At 43.3% G+C, this 14,544-nt stretch overlaps 1 long non-coding RNA gene across 4 annotated transcripts; it reads left to right on the forward strand.

Annotated features, from left to right (window-relative positions):
- The first annotated feature begins 1,096 nt into the window (after window positions 1-1,096).
- LOC118936411 lies at window positions 1,097-14,501 on the forward strand. Of its 4 annotated transcripts, none has more exons than XR_005041363.1 (9): window positions 1,097-1,328; window positions 1,416-2,289; window positions 7,841-7,938; window positions 9,130-9,270; window positions 9,448-9,617; window positions 10,055-10,151; window positions 10,548-10,711; window positions 14,143-14,223; window positions 14,350-14,501. It is a non-coding gene; the product is annotated as an uncharacterized LOC118936411 (long non-coding RNA). The 4 variants fall into 4 exon arrangements; XR_005041364.1 differs by having other exon boundaries at window positions 1,416-1,495; XR_005041361.1 differs by having other exon boundaries at window positions 1,097-1,324.
- The last annotated feature ends 43 nt before the right edge of the window (window positions 14,502-14,544 follow it).

Consider the following 14,544-nt stretch of genomic DNA (forward strand, 5'->3'; position numbering starts at 1 on the left):
GGTTGCCCTCTAGGTTACTTTAACTATTTTTTTTATTTAATAAAAAAACAAATATTTAACCTTTATTTAACCAGGTAGGCCAGTTGAGAACAAGTTCTCATTTACAACTGGGACCTGGCCAAGATAATGCAATGCAGACAAAACAACAACATGTAAACGTGCGTTTCCCATGCCAATAAAGCCCCTTCAATTGAACTTAATTAAAAGAGCCTGGATCCAAATAAATCAATAGATATAAGATTGAACAATGTTATTCAACTAAAAACCCAATAGTGCATACTGTATATAACTCATTGGGCGGATTAGATTATTCTGAGCCATGGGGCACCGGACCCTGGCCTGTGACGTGCTGTGTAAAAACGGTGAGGGAGGAGCGCACTTCTCGGATTGAACAGTATTCTGCGCTGCTCGGTCATGTTGCCAACAAGGAAGCATCGTGTACCATGCAGAAATATAAAACATGTATTTTCCATATGTTTTAATTTTCATAGTAGTTTTCATGCTGAAGGCAGATAACGCGTTTTTATCAAAGCAATCACCTACTCCTTATGTCACTTTTGTTTGTTTTGAGACGATTTCGCCGTGGGCTTTGAACCGGGCACCTGGTTTACGCACCCGAGGCAGCCCGTCCCAAAACGAATGCAATCAACTTTCACCCTTTCAAATATGCCTACATGGGCGCCCGGGCGATATTAATCGAATCCCCACATTCTATAGACCTGATTTTGGGGTGTGTTCAAGAGAAACCATTAAATTGTGGTTAAAATGTGACATTTCAGTACTTTAAGATTAATTCAATGACACATGTTGGCAAAAGCTGGAGTTTTTGTTCTAAATTCGTATCTCTTGTTCAGATATGATCGTTTCCTATACTGGCGAAGAATACGCCACTATCGGACATTCTTTGGAGAAAGGGGTGTCAGTGCACACAAAAAAAAAAAAATTTGTTGGGGGCATGGACATCAAGCACTTTTCACATATATGTCACTGTCTGTCTGTCTCCAGTTGGCTGAAATGCTGCACTGACATTTTTTTCTCTCTGGCGAATACATGGTCACCTATAAACTGCTGGCTGACAAACTGGGGTCCTGTCTCAAATGGGCCCGCGAGTAGTGTGGTTTCCTCTAAATAACAAAGCCACAAAAATGTTTTCGTGAAAACAGAAATGTGATTTTTGCTCATAATTTACGGTTAGGTATAAGGATAATATTGTGGTTAAGGTTAGGTTTAAAATCCGATTTTAACAAGATAAATTGTATAAATAGGCGGGGTTTATGGCTGGGTTAACTAGTGACGACCGAGCAATGTGTGTTCGTCAGAGGCAGTACGTGAGTGCAACACCATTCGCACTTCAATCACGCTGTTAGTAAAATACGTTTTGACTACACCAATTTTTTTTTTTTTTTTTTTTTCAGACACGGGGAAGAGAAGTCGACAGAGAAAGAAGCAGCATCACAATAGCAAGCCTGGTGGAAGGGATAGTAGGGACAATTATGTAAGGTTTGATAGCTAATCATAGATAGCCGACTAACTTTAGCGGAACGTTACTGTACCTACCTAACTAACTTAGCTTCAAATTACTAGCGTTATGCCAACTCAAAGAGATATTTAATTTCTCCCTAGCGAGCCAGCAACTTTAATTGGATTACTATCGCACATCTCATTGCTTATCATACCTTGTTGACATGCTAAACGAATTTAGCTATTGTATTTTGGTCCCAGATGTCTTTGTGCTGTCTTGCCGACTCCTATGACCATTCATTGGCATGTCAATGAGCTGGCTATACGGTACAAGCATATTTGGGCCCAGGTTATAGCTATTGTACTATGATGGTGAGCTCTATTCAAGATCTATCCATCTGAGGCTGCAATTCAGAACACAGAACTCTTCTATTCCCTCCAAGGAGAACACGCTGTTTGAACACTTACCAGGAGCTGGGTCTTGTGCCCTAGGGGGAGTTTGAGAAGTTAATGGCGGCTATGCGGTGGCAGGTAGCCTAGTGGTTAGAGCATTGGGCCAGTAACCAAAAGGTTGCTGGATTGAATCGCTGACAAGGTAAAAATCTGTCGTTCTGCCCCTGAACAAGGCAGTTCACCCACTGTTCCCCGGTAGCCCGTCATTGTCAATAAGAATTTGTTCTTAACTGACTTGCCTAGTTAAAAAATAAATAAAAGGGAGAACCACCATCTGCATCACTGGATACAATAGGTATGGAAGGGAATCTACTTAGCCAGTCCTGTGCCATCAGATCAGGGGTGTATTCACTATGAAGAAAATGGTATCAAACGGTGAGGAACATATCTAAATTTGTCCAATAGAAACACTTGATTCTTTGCCAAACGTTTTCTGTTTTGCTACAGTGCACTAATAAAAGTGATCTTTCTCAGCCTGTGTAATGAGAACAAAATTGAAATTGATAGAGGTAGATGTTTGAAAATGATAGTTAATACATCACCCACTCTTTCTTTAGCTTGTTCCAGGATCTGTTATTGTTCATGACAATCACTCACACGTATTTACTGTTAATTTCTAATACTTTTTGTTTCTTCTAACTTTTGTTAGTCTACATTGCCAAAGCAAGTGAAATAGACCATGTTTAATAGGTTTACATTTGGGACTCCAGAGTGGTGCAGCGATCTAAGGCACTGCATCTCAGTGCAAGAGGCGTCATTACAGTTCCTGGTTAGAATCCAGGCTGTATCACATCTGGCCGTGGTTGGGAGTCCTATAGGGCGGCGCACGATTGGCCCAGCGTTGTCTGGGTTTGGCTGGGGTAGGCCATCATTGTAAATAAGAATTTGTTCTTAACCGACTTGCCTAGTTAAATAAAGGTACAATTTAAAAAACAGTGATTTTAATGGAGAGGGATGAGTAGAGACATAAGAGGGGGGCGGCTAAGCAGTCTGAAACCTGATTTTATTTGATTTCACCTTTATTTAACCAGGTAGGCTAGTTGAGAACAAGTTCTCATTTGCAACTGCGACCTGGCCAAGATAGAGCGTAGCAATTCGACACATACAACAACAGAGTTACACATGGAGTAAACAAAACATACAGTCAATAATACAGTAGAACAAAAGAAAACAAAAAGTCTATATACAGTGAGTGCAAATGAGGTAAGTTAAGGAAATAAATAGGCCATGGTGGCGAAGTAATTACAATATAGCAATTAAACACTGGAATGGTAGATCGGCAGAAGATGAATGTGCAGGTAGAGATACTGGGGTGCAAAAAGGAGCAAAATAAATAAATACCAGTTTGGGGATGAGGTAGGTAGATAGCCTATCTGTAAACAGCCCAAGTACAGGTGCAGTGATCTGTAAACTGCTCTAACAGCTGGTGCTTAAAGCTAGTGAGGGAGATGTGAGTCTCCAGCTTCAGAGATTTTTGCAATTCGTTCCAGTCATGGGCAGCAGAGAACTGGAAGGAAAGACGACCAAAGGAGGAATTGGCTTTGGGGGTGACTAGTGAGATATACCTGCTGGAGCGCGTGCTACGAGTGGGTGCTGCTATGGTGACCAGTGAGCTGAGATAAGGCGGGACTTTACCTAACAGAGACTTGTAGATCACCTGTGGCCAGTGGGTTTGGCGACGAGTATGAAGCGAGGGCCAACCAACGAGAGCGTACAGGTCGCAATGGTGGATAGTGTATTTGGCTTTGGTGACAAAACGGATGGCACTGTGATAGACTGCATCCAGTTTGTTGAGTAGAGTGTTGGAGGCTATTTTATAGATGACATCACCGAAGTCGAGGATCGGTAGGCTGGTCAGTTTTACGAGGGTATGTTTGGCAGCATGAGTGAAGGATGCTTTGTTGTGATATAGGAAGCCGATTCTAGATTTAATTTTGGATTGGAGATGCTTAATGTGAGTCTGGAAGGAGAGTTTACAGTCTAACCAGACACCCAGGTATTTGTAGTTGTCCAAGAGCAGTTGGAGGCCACGGAAGGAGAGTTGTATGGCATTGAAGCTTGTCTGGAGGTTAGTTAACAGTGTCCAAGGAGGGGCCAGTAGTATACAGAATGGTGTCGTCTGCGTAGAGGTGGATCAGAGAATCACCAGCAGCAAGAGCAACATCATTTATGTATATAGAAAAGAGAGTCGGCCCGAGAATTGAACCCTGTGGCACACCCATAGAGAATGCCAGAGGTCCAGACAACAGGTCCTCCGATTTGACACTGAACTATATCAGAGAAGTAGTTGGTAAACCAGGCGAGGCAATCATTTGAGAAACCAACGGTGTCGAGTCTGCCAATAAGAATGTTGTGATTGACAGAGTCGAACGCCTTGGCCAGGTCGATGAATACGGCTGCACAGTAATGGATCTTATCGATGGCGGTTATGATGTCGTTTAGAACCTTGAGGGTGGCTGAAGTGCACCCATGACCAGCTCTGAAACCAGATTGCATAGCGGAGAAGGTATGGTGGGATTCAAAATTGTCAGTAATCTGTGTTAACTTGGCTTTCGAAGACCTTAGAAAGACACAGTAGGATAGATATAGGTCTGTAGCAGTTTGGGTCTAGAGTGTCACCTCCTTTGAATAGGGGGATGACCGCGGCAGCTTTCCAATCTTTGGGAATCTCAGACGATACGAAAGAGAGGTTGAACAGGCTAGTAATAGGAGTTGCAACAATTTCGGGAGGTAATTATAGAAAGAGAGGGTCCAGATTGTCTAGCCCGGTTGATTTGTAGGGGTCCAGATTTTGCAGCTCTTTCAGAACATCGGCTATCTGGATTTGGGTAAAGGAGAAATGGTGGGGGCTTTGGCGGGTTGCTGTGGAGGGTGCCGGGCAGTTGACCGGGGTAGGGGTAGCCATGTGGAAAGCATGGCCAGCCGTAGAGAAATGCTTATTGAAATTCTCAACTATAGTGAATTTATCAGTGGTGACAATGTTTCCTAGCCTCAGAGCTGTGGGCAGCTGGGAGGGGGTGCTCTTATTCTCCATGGACTTTACAGTGTCCCAGAACTTTTTTGAGTTAGTACTACAGGATGCAAATTTCTGTTTGAAAAAGCTTGCCTTAGCTTTTCTAACTGCCTGTGTATATTTGTTCCTAACTTCCCTGAAAAGTTGCATATCACGGGGATATTCGATGCTAATGCAGAACGCCACAGGATGTTTTTGTGCTGGTCAAGGGCAGACAGGTCTGGCGTGAACCAAGGACTATATCTATTCCTAGTTCTACATTTTTTGAGAGGGGCATGCTTCTTTAAGATGGTGAGGAAGGCACTTTTAAAGAATAGCCAGGCATCATCTACTGACGGAATGAGGTCAATGTCATTCCAGGATACCCCGGCCAGGTCAATTAGAAAGGCCTTCTCGCAGAAGTGTTTCAGGGAGCGTTTGACAGTGATGAGAGGTGGTTGTTTGGTCGCAGACCCATTACGGATGCAGGCAATGAGGCAGTGATCGCTGAGATCTTGATTGAAAACAGCAGAGGTGTATTTGGAGGGCGAATTAGTTAGGATGACATCTATGAGGGTGCCCGTGTTTACTGATTTGGGGTTGTACCAGGTAGGTTCATTGATCATTTGTGTGAGATTGAGGGCATCAAGCTTAGTTTGTAGGATGGCCGGGCTGTTAGGCATGTCCCAGTTTAGGTCACCTAGTAGCACGAGCTCAGAAGATAGATGGGGGGCAATCAGTTCACATATAGTATCGAGGGCACAGCTGGGGGCAGAGGGAGGTCTATAGCAAGAGGCAACAGTGAGAGACTTGTTTCTGGAAAGGTGCATTTTTAGAAGTAGAAGCTCAAATTATTTGGGTACAGACTTAGCCTGCAGAGTTCTGTATTACTTTCTATCTTTGCAGTAGATTGCAACACCACCCCCTTTGGCAGTTCTATCTTGGCAGAAAACATTATAGTTAGCAATGGAGATTTCAGGGTTTTTGGTGGTTTTCCTAAGCCAGGATTCAGACACGGCTAAGACATCTGGGTTGGCAGAGTGTGCTAAAGCTGTGAGTAAAACAAACTTAGGGAGTAGGCTTCTAATGTTAACATGCATGAAACCAAGGCTTTTACGTTTACAGAAGTCAACAAATGATAGCACCTGGCGGGTGGGAGTGGAGCTAGGCACTGCAGGACCTGAATTAACCTCCACATCACCAGAGGAACAGAGGAGAAGTAGAATAAGGGTATGGCTAAAGACTGTACGAACTGGCCGTCTAGCACTTTCAGAACAGAGAGTAAAAGGAGCAGGTGTCGGCACGATAGCATAGATTCAAGGCATAGTGTACAGACAAAGGTAAGGTAGGATGTGAGTACATTGGAGGTTTTTTTTTATTTTTTTACCTTTATTTAACCAGGCAAGTCAGTTAAGAACAAATTCTTATTTTCAATGACGGCCTGGGAACAGTGGGTTAACTGCCTGTTCAGGGGCAGAACGACAGATTTGTACCTTGTCAGCTCGGGGGTTTGAACTCACAACCTTCCGGTTACTAGTCCAACACTCTAACCACTAGGCTACCCTGCCGCCCCGGGTAAACCTAGGCATTGAGTAATGAAGAGAGCAATGTAGTCTCTAGAGATGTTTAAACCAGGTGATGTCATGGCATATGTAGGAGGTGGAACAACATGGTTGGTTAAGCCATATTGAGCAGGGCTAGAGGCTCTACAGTGAAATAAGACAGTAATCACTAACCAGGACAGTAATGGACAAGGCATATTGATATTAGAGAGGCATGCGTAGCCAAGTCAACATATGGGTCCAGTGAGTGGTTGGCCTGGCTGGGGACACGGCGATTCAGACAGTTAGCAGGCTAACAAGCTAACAGTTAGAAGCTAAAGAAGCTAGCAGCTAGTAGACCAGGGCAAGCTAACAGTTAGCAGGCCAGGTTAGTAAGCAAGCAGTTAGCATGGGCTAGCAGTTAGTAGACCAGGGCAAGCTAGCAGTTAGCAGACCAGGTTAGCAAGCAAGCAGTTAGCAGACCGGGCAGGCAAGCTAGCAGTTAGCAGACCTGGTTAGCAAGCAAGCAGTTAGCAAGGGCTAGCAGTTAGCAGACCAGGCAGGCAAGCTAGCAGTTAGCAGACCAGGGCCTGGCAGTTTAGCAGTTAGCAGACTGGGTTAGCAAGCAAGCAGATAGCAGGGGCTAGAAAGTTAGCCTTTGGGGGATAGGGGACGTCGCGATGGGGGTAAGTCTGTTTTTGCCTCTTTGTGCGGTGACGTCGATAGACCAGTCGTGGAATTAGTAGGGTTCCAAGTAGCTCTAGGTAGCTAGCAGGCTGATATTGTAGCCCAAGAGTATGCTTTCGGTGGTAGCACAGGAGCCCTGGCCGGGCTAGCTTCAAGCTAAATTGGTGCTTGCTCTGGGATGGAAACGCTTGCCAGGAGTGGTCATCCGGGATTGCGGTTAGTTAGTTGTGAAGATCCAGATGAAAATGTTCAGTTTGCGGTAGGAATCCGGGGATAAAAATAACAGGTCCGTTATGCTCTGGTTAGAGTCACGTTGTTCGAACTGGCGAGAGCTTTCCGAGCTGAAGGTTAGCTGACTGATACCTGGTAGTTAGCTGGCTAGCTTCAGTTTAAGGATTCCAGATCCAAAGTAAATATAAATACTTTAGGGGAAAAAAGCAGATCCACACCACATTGGGTGAGGCGGGTTGCAGGAGAGTGTTTAGATGATGAGGTTTAGCAAAATATTTTAAAGGATATGCAACGAAAAATATGTAAAACGATATATACAAGGGACACGACAGGACAAGGACGTCTGACTGCTACGCCATCTTGGATCAAGATGTGTCGTTGGGGGTTTGCTTTCCTGGATTGTGCATCTCTACTGGGTTTGTCTCTGTCCAAACATCATTTTTAAGTGTGTTCCTATTTTCTTCTTTCCCTAAAGTCAAGTAGTATGTGTATCTCCAGTGGCGAGGGCACCACGAGGAAGAACATTGATGTGTGGAAGAAATAGACCACCAGCAACAGCCTGCATCTCCATGGGTGAGGAGAGAGCTTGTGTGTGTGTGTCTTAACCTTTATTTTTTCACCTTTATTTAACCAGGTAGGCTAGTTGAGAACAAGTTCTCATTTACAACTGCGACCTGGCCAAGATAAAGCAAAGCAGTGCGACACAAACATCAACACAGAGTTACACATGGAATAAACAAGCATACAGTCAATAACACAATAGAAAAAAAAATAAGTCTATATACAGTGTGTGCAAATGACGTGAGGAGGTAAGGCAATAAATAGGCCATAGTAGCGAAGTTATTCACAATTCAGCATATTAACACTGGAGTGATAGATGTGCAGAAGATGAATGTGCAAGTAGAGATACTGGGGTGCAAAGGAGCAAAATAAATAAATAACAGTATGGGGATGAGGTAGTTGGATGGGCTATTTACAGATGGACTATGTACAGCTGCAGTGATCGGTTAGCTGCTCAGATAGCTGATGTTAAAAGTTTTTTGAGGGAATTATAACTCCAGCTTCAGCGATTTTTGCAATTTGTTCCAGTCACTGGTAGCAGAAAACTGGAAGGAAAGGCGGCCAAAGAGGTGTTGGCTTTGGGGGTGATAAGTGAGATATACCTACTGGAGCACATGCTACGGGTGGGTGTTGTTATCGTGACCAGAGAGCTGAGATAAGGCAGAGCTTTACCTAGCATAGACTTATAGATGACCTGGAGCCAGTGGGTCTGGCGACGAATATGTAGCGAGGGCCAGCCGACTAGAGCATACAGGTCGCAGTGGTGGGGGTTATAAGGGGCTTTGGTAACAAAACGGATGGCACTGTGATAGACTGCATCCAGTTTGCTGAGTAGAGTATTGGAAGCTATTTTGTAGATGACATCGCCGAAGTTGAGGATCGGTAGGATATTCCGTTTTACTAGGGTAAGTTTGGCAGGCGAGTGATGGAGGCTTTGTTGCGAAATAGAAAGCCGATTTTAGATCTGATTTTGGATTGTGTGTGTCTCCAAATCCGTATAAGTGCATGGTGTGGAGCAGCTAGCTGTAGGAGGGAGGATGGTCTACTCTACCTGTTCACTCAACACTGTAGAGGACGAAGCTGTCATAGCAACAGTACTGGAGAAGAGTAACACACACACACACACGCATGCATGCACAAATCCAGTGTCTCAGACACACCCACACCGGTGATAACTGCCTCAGCTCCTTTGTCTTTCTCCAGGTGCGTTAGAGTTGGCAGATGAGTCCGCTGATCTCCCAGGGTTAAAATGGATGTCTGGAGTCACCAAATGGAAGGTGTATAACTGTTGGACCACATGAGCTCCACCTCATGCCTAACAGTCACTGCTAGCAGCTACTAGAGGTACTTGATAGGCCTGAGAGTCTAGCCACTACAATATTCATGATATTCCACAAACTTGTCAGTTTATTGATGACAGATTGAGACAGTTTTAGATTGCACTTTCTCCCATCTCTTCCTCCCCATCTACAACTACCTCTCACACATACTTATTCTCTCTTCATTCTCTTTCTTTCCTAGTTGATGACTAAGGAGGGTCAGTGGTATAAGGACTGGTCAGAGGTGCCAGCCGACCACCACACACAGATCAGACCCACCATGTTCCCTCCCCCCTGGAGGAGGGGCGGCAGGGTAGCCTAGTGGTTAGAGCGTTGGACTAGGTTGCAAGTTCAAATCCCCGAGCTGACAAGGTACAAATCTGTCGTTCTGCCCCTGAACAGGCAGTTGACCCACTGTTCCTAGGCCGTCATTGAAAATAAGAATTTGTTCTTAACTGACTTTCCTCGTTAAATAAATAAAAAATAAATAACCCTGCGAACTCGTACACACCCACCGGCTCCACTTTATTTGGTTAGAATATGCCTAAGATGTCAACTTTCATGACAATCATGTACATTGTATTTGCTACACCTGTGCACATTCGCCTTTCCACACAGCTGCATACATATCTGATCGTAATATGAGATAAATAATCAAATCTAGGCAGACTATCAAATCCCTGTGAAGGGTTGCTGGTTTGTGTTTTGATTTCTACCAGCAGAGGGTGCTCTTGGCCCATATTTATCTCTTAATATATAAATACACACACACACACACACACACACACACAGTATCTATGTGTATTCAGTATGAGGATCCTGCCCCATCACCAGAACACTGGAGGCTTCTTTGTAGCTGTCCTGGTCAAGAAAGCCCCCATGCCCTGGAGCAGAACAATCCCCAAGGTACACACCCACATACTTGCACGGGAAGATACACAAAAATGCTCACAGTCCACACATGGACACGCACACTTCACACACACATGGACACGCACACATATGGACACGCAGGCTCCTCACACACATGGACACGCACACTTCACACACACATGGACACGCACACTTCACACACACATGGACACGCACACATATGGACACGCAGGCTCCTCACACACATGGACACGCACACTTCACACACACATGGACACGCACACTTCACACACACATGGACACGCACACTTCACACACCTTTGTTTTCTTGTTAACACAGGCACATCTCAGATAGAACGCAACACTGTCCGGTACCTCATACACGAGAGAGAAGTTCCCACAAAAGTGAACTTTGATTCTTTTCTCCAGTTGAGGAAGGAGCAGACATCCAGCTCAGTGCCCCAGCCAGAGGACTCTCCAGTGGACACCCCCCTCCTTGAGAGACCCCTGGAGGATGGAGACGGAGGAGAAGAGGCAGGAGAGGACTCGCCCAAAGAGCTAGTCGATCAGACCAAGGAACCCAACGTGTGTGGGTGAGATGAGTGTGTGCAGGGTGGGAAATTAACGTTTTGGTCCACCAGCCACTGGCAGGTAGATAAGAAAATGTACCAACCACAGATTTCTTACCAGCCAAACTACTTTTCCCGCCATAATCACTCCAAAAATCACCAAAACGAATGAGCATGCATTCTAATGTTTCTAAAACAAAAGTATTACTAGTAAGAAGTAATGGGGTATATTGCTTCGTTTTATGTCATTGTTTTGACCTGCGTCTTAACCAATGCATCTTAAAATAAATAATTGAAATACTGTAGTAAGAACAGAAACAGTTCTACAGCTGAACATCAGAATCAACAAAGTGCCTGCCCTGCCACAAATGATGAGTGATACAGCTTATTTATGATGTTTTACAAAGAGTACATATGTTCCTAAGTAGAAGCACACAAATACATCTAGGAGAACAATTACAATGTTTGAGTGTTTTAATGACAAGAAATGACAAAAAGTTCATGAGTTAAAGTTTTGGGGAGTGATACATACACAATCAAGCACAATCATTACGTGATACAAATGTTCAGCTTCCCCTTTAAGGGACAGGGCGTTACCGTGGTAATTTGGACACTCCCCTGTGAAGGAAAATCTGACTGCAATGTCTTCTTAACAGAAGGCAGTTGCAGCAAACTCAAACTAATATTGAAAAACAACCTAGTGTTCTGTGTTGATGTTTTTGTCACACTGCTTTGCTTTATCTTGGCCAGGTTGCAGTTGTAAATGAGAACTTGTTCTCAACTGGCCTACCTGATGAAATCTAATTTAAAAAATGATCATGCTGTTTAATCAGCTTCTTCATATGCCACACCTGCCAGGGGATAGATTTTCTGGGCAAAAGAGATGCTCCTTAACAAGGATATAAACACATTTGTGCACAAAATTTGAGCGAAATAAGCTTTTTGCGTGTGGAAAATGTCTGGGGTCTTTTATTTCAACTCATGAAACATGGGACCAACACTTTACATGTTGCGTTTATATTTTTGTTCAGTGTACAGGTTTTGATTTGATAACTTCATCTATTCCATAATGTGTGTGTTGCTGGTCCTTCTATGACCTGTCTCCAGACTTCCCTAAAACCCTTCTCATCCCAAATCCCCCTAGTACACTCAGCATCTGAGCAGGTGGATGTGTGTGTGCCTCCAAGCAGTCAGATAACCACTCCCTTTTTGTACGTTTGGACACACCCACTCATTCCAGTTTTTTTTGTTATTTTGACTATTTTCTACATTGTAGAATAATAGTCTAAACATAAACTATGAAATAACACACGGAATCATGTAGTAACACAAGAAGTGTTCAGATGAGACTGTGTGAATCAGGCCTTCATGGTTGAATTGCACCAATAAGAAGAAGATACTTGCTTGGACCAAGAAACACAAGCAATGGACATTAGACCGGTGGAAGTCTGTCCTTTGGTCTGATGAGTCCAAATTTGAGATTTTTGGTTCCAACCGCCATGTCTTTGTGAGACGCAGAGTAGGTGAACGGATGATCTCTGCATGTGTGGTTCCCACCATGAAGCATTGAGGAGATGCTGTGGGGGGGCTTTGCGGGTGACACTCAGTTATTTATTTAGAATGCAAGGCACTCTTAATCAGCATGGCTACCACAGCATTCTGCCGGACCTATCATTTGTTTTTCAACAGAACAATGACCCAAACACACCTCCAGGCTGTGTAAGGGCTATTTGACCAAGGAGAGTGAAGGAGTGCTGCATCAGATGACCTGGCCTCCACAATTACCCGACCTCAATCCAATTGAGATGGTTTGAGATGTGTGAAGGAAAAGCATCCAACAAGTGCTCAGCATATGTGGGAACTCCTTCAAGACTGTTGGAAAAGCATTCCAGGTGAACCTGGTTGAGGGAATGCCAAGAGTGTGCAAAGCTGTCATCAAGGCAAAGGGTGGCTACTTTGAAGAATACAATGTATACACTACCGTTTAAAAGTTTGGGGTCACTTAAAAATGTCCTTGTATTTGAAAGAGAAAAAACTTTTTTTTGGTCCATTAAAATAACATCAAATTGATCAGAAAAACAGTGTAGACATTGTTAATGTTGTAAATTACTATTGTAGCTGGAAACGGCAGATTTTTTTAATGGAATATCTACATAGGTGTACAGAGGCCCATTATCAGCAACCATCACTCCTGTGTTCCAATGGCACGTTGTGTTAGCTAAATCAAGTTTATAATTTTAAAAGGCTAATTGATCATTAGAAAACCCTTTTGCAATTATGTTAGCACAGCTGAAAACTGTTGTGCTGATTTAAAGAAGCAATAAAACTGGCCTTTAAACTAGTTGAGTATCTGGAGCATCGATATTTATGGGTTTGAAAACAGGCTCAAAAATGGCCAGAAACAAAGAACTTTCTTCTGAAACTCGTCAGTCTATTCTTGTTCTGAGAAAGGAAGGCTATTACATTAACAATTTCTACACTATATTTTTGATCAATGGACAAAAAATGTGCTTTTCTTTCAAAAACGAGGACATTTCTAAGTAACCCCAAACTTTTGAACACTAATGTATTTTAATTTGTTTAAAAAAATAAAAAGTATTATTACATGATTCCATATGTTATGTCATAGTTTTGATGTCTTCACTATTGTATTACAATGTAGAAAATAGTAAAAAAAAATAAAGAACACTTGAATAAGTAGATGTCCAAACTTTTGATTGGTACTGTAAATATATGTACATGCATATACACTGAGTGTACAAAACATTAAGAACACCTGCTCTTTCCGTGACACAGACTGACCAGGTGAATCCAAGTGAAAGCTATGATCTCTTATTGATGACATCTGTTATCCACTTCAATCAGTGTAGATGAAGGGAGATGGTTTAAAGAATGATTTTTAAGCCTTGAGACAATTGAGACATGGATTGTGTATGTGTGCCATTCAGAGCGGCAAGACATAAGATTTGAGTGCCTTTGAACAGGTTATGGTAGTAGGTGCAATGCACACCGGTTTCAGTGTGTCAAGAACTGCAACGCTGCTGGATTTCCTGTGTGTATCAAGAATGGTCCACCACCCAAAGGACATCCAGCCAACTTGACACAACTGTGGGAAGCATTGGAATCAACATGGGCCAGCATCCCTGTGGAATGCTTTCGACAACTTGTAGAGTCAATGTCCAGACAAATTGAGGCTGTTGAGGGCAAAAGGGGGTGCAACTGAATATCAGGAAGGTATGCACAAAAAAACATTTTGTTCAGTTTTTACATGCATGCAGAATACTCAGCACGGTTCTGGCTTAATGATGTGTGACAAAATATTGTAAGAAGCAATGGCTTATTTGAAATCCAAACTATTATTCAAAACATTGAAATCAGAAGCAACCGGTAAATATGTTGCTGAAACGGATGTTATTCTCAAGCACTGTAATTTCATTATTTTGTGTGTTTTGCAGGTGATCAACACAGAGGTGTATGTGTGGTCTCTCAACAGCGACAAGGAGGGGTTTGGCTGTGTCTTCAGACTTGCCCAGGAGGTAGGTACACGTGTATTAATATTCTAGACTTTCAGATAACATGGAAAATGCACACGCGCACCTACGGCAGTACACATGAGTACACGCACTCATTCATCTCTCCCTCCTCATCCCTCTCTCCTCCAGGGTATCTACTCTGTTCCCCTACATCCGCTCCAGGATGATCATAATCAGTGTTGAGGACATCAAGATTCTACTGACTCAGGAGAACCCGTACCTCAACAAATTGGAGGATGATGCTCACCAACAGGCCAAGAAGATTGGTACAGTCGTGCTTTTTGTTTTTCCTTCAAAGCCGTCTATGTTCACCTTTATTTAACC

The sequence above is a fragment of the Oncorhynchus mykiss genome, chromosome 32, assembly GCF_013265735.2.
Source record: "Oncorhynchus mykiss isolate Arlee chromosome 32, USDA_OmykA_1.1, whole genome shotgun sequence".
Taxonomy (NCBI): Eukaryota; Metazoa; Chordata; class Actinopteri; order Salmoniformes; family Salmonidae; genus Oncorhynchus; species Oncorhynchus mykiss.